Source organism: Camellia sinensis, chromosome 2 (assembly GCF_055761805.1).
Source record: "Camellia sinensis isolate YWXY chromosome 2, ASM5576180v1, whole genome shotgun sequence".
In the NCBI taxonomy this organism is placed as follows: domain Eukaryota; kingdom Viridiplantae; phylum Streptophyta; class Magnoliopsida; order Ericales; family Theaceae; genus Camellia; species Camellia sinensis.
The window spans coordinates 84,811,903-84,817,902 of NC_138962.1; positions in this window are offsets into that span (position 1 = coordinate 84,811,903).

Sequence of the window (6,000 nt, forward strand, 5' to 3'; positions counted from 1 at the left end):
AATTCAATATGGAATGAATGCACATGAAACTACAGCTAAAACCTAACTCCATCATGGATAATCCGGAGTGTCGGTGACTGGGGAATTGAGACACATTCTGTCACTCGGAGTACGGAATGTACCTCGTTTCCCGTGCCCGGGCTAACTCCTATCCCGAACACGATGCAATATGCATGATATGCATGAAATGCAACTAAGATACAATCCTAACATACACAATGCTATGGAATGACATGCCTCGAAATGCGTGCACACAGGCACGCAAACCGAGAAAATGGCAGAATGTGATCTAAGATACAACCTAGTATGCACAATGCTGGGAAAATAAGATGCCTCAAAATGCGTGCACACAGGCACGCAAACTGAAAAAATGGCAGAATGTGATCTAAGATACAACCTAGTATGCACAATGCTGGGAAAATGAGATGTCTCGAAATGCGTGCACACGGGCATGCAAACCGAGAAAATGACAGAATGTGATCTAAGATACAACCTAGTATGCACAATGCTGGAAAAATGAGATGCCTCGAAATGCGTGCACACGGGCACGCAAACCGAGAAAATGACAGAATGTGATCTAAGATACAACCTAGTATGCACAATGCTGGGAAAATGAGATGCCTCGAAATACGTGCACACGGGCACGCAAACCGAGGCGATGGCAGAATGTGATCTAAGATACAACCTAGTATGCACAATGCTGGGAAAATGAGATGCCTCGAAATGCGTGCACACGGGCATGCAAACCGAGGCGATGGCATACGCAATGCAAATGGCATGAAAACATGATATGGGCTTATACCAACATGAGTGAGCCTCAGCCACACTCACATAGGATGCCGATGAATGAAAAATGAAGTGCCTCGAAATGCGTGCACACGGGCACGCAAACCGAGGCGATGGCAGAATGCGATGTAATGACATGAAAACATGATATGGGCTTATACCAACATGAGTGAGCCTCAGCCACACTCACATAGGATGCCGATGAATGAAAAATGAAGTGCCTCGAAATGCGTGCACACGGGCACGCAAACCGAGGCGATGGCAGAATGTGATGTAATGACATGAAAATGGCATGCAATCATTCTAATGGAATTTCAGCACTAAAATATGGAGGAAAACAGTCCCGAAATGAGGCGAAATGATACCAAATGCATGGAATTGTCCCGAAATGCGAATTTAGGCACCCGAAATGACCCATAGCTATGCCAAACATGCACAATATGGACATGCAATGCAAAGACAGAAGCTAGACAGTCCCAAAAAGGGCACTTTCACAGTTATAAACATGGTCAAACAGCAAGCATAGGTAGGGCAAAAATGGCATGCAAGAATAGGGGCCAAGAGAGGGGTAATAAAGCAAGTGATATAAGCAAAATCCAAACCGAAAAATTTCCTTCTACAACATTGAAGAGGGACCAAAAATATGAATATTTGCAGAACTGTAAAATGGCCAAAAAAGTATACAAATATGCTAAAAAAAAGGCACAAGATTGAGGCTCAAAAGGTGCTATAACATGAAGTATACAAAATAATCACCAAAAAGCCAAAGACCCTTAATAAAACATGTAGAATGGGCCAAAATAGGACTATTTACAGAACTGTAAAATGGCCAAAAACAAAAGCATGGTAGGATAACTAAACATGCAAGAATGGGGAATAAAAGAGAGATATAACATGAAGTGGCATATGGAGGTCCCAAACCATGAAAGGACCTAAATGAAACATGAAGAATGGACCAAAATAAGCACTTTTTCAGAACTTTAAAATGGCCAAAAACAAAAGCATGGTAGGCTGCCATTGCATGCAAGAATGGGGAATAAAAGAGAGATATAAAGGTAGGTATAACATGGAAGTCCCAAATGGTGTTGAGCCCTTCTTCAATGTTGAAGAGGGGCTCAAAATAAGCACATTCACAGATTATAACATGCTCAAAAACAGATTACTCATGGACCAAAAATAGCATGCAAAATTATGACATATAAAAGGATCAATGAAGCAAGTGTATCATGGAGGGCTCAAACAGGGTTGAGCCCTTAATGAGGAATGAAAATGAGATCAAAAGAAGGCCCTTTTCAGTTAGGGCCGGAGCTTGAAACAAAAAGCATGTGGGGCTTACAAATGGATCAAGAAAAAGGGTCAAAGAAGAGAAAAGTTACTCACCCTTGAAGACTAAAACTTTTGTTGCTTCTTGGATCAATTTGCAGCTCCTTTTGCCTTTGAGAAACCTTCCTTGTTGCTGGAAATGAGGTGGTGGTGGTAGAGTTTGGTGGTGTAGAAGAAATGGTGCTTAGGGACTTAGAGATTTTCAAGGAAATGAGAGGTATAGAGATGGAGTTGTGTATGGAAGCTTGAAGGTGAAGTTTTCTAACCCCAACATGTGATATAGCTTGCTTGTTATAAAGGCCAAAAAGGGGGTGCAAAGGTGGGGGAAAAGGAGACAAACTTTCCCCCACAAAATATCCCCCGGATAAAGATCTTTTCTGGGGGATAAAGCTCCACAGCTGTAAAGTGCACAGTGCCAAGAGCTCGGCCGGCCTGTTACTTTTGCTCCAGGTGGCCGGCCGGCCACACCCCCTAGCCGGCCGGCTAGGGGTCAAAAGGGTCAATCAGATTTTCTGGCCGGCCACCAACTGATGGTGTCCTCCTATGTATGTACAACACAACCCTGTGGTTCAAAGTTCAAAAAAGTGGGTCCAAGTGGTTCAACATTAGCTCGGAAAGAGGGGTTCAAAAGGGTCAATTTGAATTACTGGCTGGCCACCTCTTTTTAGGGTCCTCCCAAGTGTGTACATCACAAATATGTGGTTCAAAGTTCAAGAAAATGGATCCAAGGGGTTCAACATTAGCCCGGAAGGAGGGGGTCAAAAGGGTCAATTTGAATTACTGGCCGGCCACCTCTTTTTAGGGTCCTCCCAAGTATGTACATCACAAATATGTGGTTCAAAGTTCAAGAAAATGCCCCCAAGGTGTTCAACATTAGCCCGGAAGTGTGAAAAACGGGCGCCGGAGGGCGTCGGAGGATGTATAACTGGTTGCTGCAACAATTACTGGCTTCCCATCCTTCAGTGACCTCCCCAGTGATAAAACAGAGGTACCTGCCAAAAATGGACGAAAACCGTTGCAAAATGAATGCTCGGGGGCCAAAACACGCAGTTCGGGGTCCCGAAAATGGGCTGTTAAGCACCGAAAATGGCATTCGGCCACGAAGTGGGTTTTTCAGACCCCAGTGTCCCTCAAAAGGGAGAAAATAAGGAGTACGCCAAAAATCAGAGCAAACGGAGATGGTTAAGCGGTCCCGAACCGAGGCACACGGCCTGACGACTCCGAAAACCGGAAACCGGACTCCGAAATAGGCAAAATGGCCTACAGTCACAAAATGTAGCCCACGGCCACTGAGAGATGGTCTACGGGACCTCTCCCTCCCTTCGCGAAGAGAAAACAGAGAAAACTGAGTCTGGTTCGCAAACCGAGGCAAGGCACAAAAGAGTCCGGAAGTCTGGAGGCAGGGCTCACGGCCGCGACTCTGAAACTTCTGAACAAGCACAATATGTGTAGACACCCCATTTTTGACCGACCTTAAGACTCAGACATCACCAGTTGAGCACTCGGTGATATTGCATGTTGTGCTTGTTCAGAAGTCTCAGAGTCGCGGCTGCGAGCCCTGCCTCCGGGCTTCCGAACCCTCTTCTGTGCCTTGCCTCGGTTTGCGAACCAGACTCGGTTTTCTTTGTTTCTTTTCCTGAGGGGAGGGAGAGGTCCCGTAGACCATCTCTCAGTGGCCGTGAGCTACATTTGGTGGCCGTAGGCCATTTTGCCCATTTCGGAGCCCGGTTCTCGGTTTTCGGAGCCGTTAGGCCGTGTGCCTCGGTTCGAGACCGCCTAACCACCTCCGTTTGCTCTGATTTTCGGCATACTTCTTATTTGCTCCCTTTTGAGGGACACTGGGGTCTGAGAAACCCACTTCGTGGCCGATTGCCATTTTCGGTGCTTAACAGCCCATTTTCGGGACTCCGAACTGCGTGTTTTGGCCCTCGAGCATTCGTTTTGCATCGGTTTTTGCTCATTTTTGGCAGGTACCTCTGTTTTATCACTAGGAAGGTCACTGAAGGGTGGGAGGCTAGTAATTGTTGCAGCAACCAGTTATCTCTCCTCCGGAGCCTCCCGGCGCCCGTTTTTCCAACTTCCGGGCCAATGTTGAACACCTTGGAGTTAGTGTTGCCAACTTTCGACCACATATCTGTGATCTACACACCTGGGAGGCCCCTAAAAACCCATGGCCGGCCAGTAATTGTAAAATTACTTTTTTACCCCTCTCTTCACATGCAATGTTGAACACCCTGGAGCCTGTATTGCCAACTTTCAACCACATATATGTGATCTACACACATGAGAGGACACCAAAAGTTGGTGGGAGGCTAGTAATTTTGCCGAAAAGCCAACTTCTTTTTGGTCAAAAGTGTTTCAGCATGAATCCGGGAAGGAGAAAAAGCTGCGCGGCTTCACCGAAACGGGCGTAACTCTTTGTACAAGAGGAATTAAGATATGAGGCCAACACCATTGGAAAGATTACTTCCGGGGCTTCATTTTGCACTCAAGAATCTCCCAAGTCCAAGTCCGGGGGGGAGAGATGTGGTTGGTTGAAGTCCGCTTGGACTGAATCTGCGCAGCTTCACGGAAAAGGGCATAACTTTTTCTACAGGAGGAATTTTAATGCAAGGTTTGCGCCATTGGAAAGATAACTTCTGGGGCTTCATCCTAGGGGGTGGCCGGCCACTTTTTCTGGCCGGCCGGCCGTTTTTTTCTTTGACCTAGCCGGCCGGCTATGTTAAGTGGCCGGCCGGCCACCTGCAGCAAAAGTACCTGGCCGGCCTGCTTCTTCAGGTTGAGTGCATTCCAGCTGTGCCTTGGTTTTCCCCCAAAAAATATCTACATCCGGGGACCCTTTTGAAAGAAGAAAAAGGCTCATATTTCTCTACACTTTGGGAGAGGCTCTTCTCTCTCTCTTGAATTTTGCTGGCCTCCCAACTCAAGAAAAGGGGTTACAAGGCTTGCTTGGAGGAGATACATACATAGCACCCCATTTCCTTCAAGTTTTGGGTTCCATTTCTTCATCATCTTCAAGCTCTACCACCACCCTTCCATTCCAGCAGCAAGGGGAAGAATTCCAGCAGCTTAGAGTCACCAAATCTGGTCCAAGAAGCAACAAAAGTGTTGGTCTTCAAAGGTAAGTCCAATTTCCCTCTTTTCTAGCTCATTTTTGCACCATCTCTAAGCCATACATGCTTATTAATTTGAACTCCGGCCCTAACTGAAAAGGGGCCTCTTTTGAGCTCATCTTCACTTTTCATTAAGGGCTCAACCCTGTTTGAGCCCTCCATAATACACTTGCTTCATTGATCCTCTTGTATGTCATAGTTTTGCATGCTATTTTTGGCCCATGAGCAATCTGTTTTCGAGCATGTTGTAAACTGATATTAGGCTTATTTTGAGCCCCTCTTCAACATTGAAGAAGGGCTCAACACCATTTGGGACTTCCATGTTATACCTCCCTTTATACTCCTCTTTTCTTCTCCATTCTTGCATGCAATGGCAGCCTACCATGCTTATGTTTTCGGCCATTTTACAGTTCTTAAAAAGTTCTTATTTTGGTCCATAATTCATGTTTCATTTAGGCCCTTTCATGGTTTGGGGCCTCCATAAGCCACTTCATGTTATATCTCACTTTCGGTTCGTTTTCTTGCATGTTTTGTTAGCCTACCATAATTTTGTTTTTGGCCATTTTACAGGCCTAGAGATAGTCTTATTTTGACCTATACTTCATGTTTTATCAAGGGTCTTTGGCTATTTGGTGATTATTTTGTATACCTCATGTTATAGCCACTTTTGAGCCTTATTTCGCATCACATTTCTACCATGTTTGTATACTGTTTTGGCCATTTTACAATTCTGAAAATATTCATTTTTTTTGTCCCTCTTCAATGTTGTAGAAGGAAA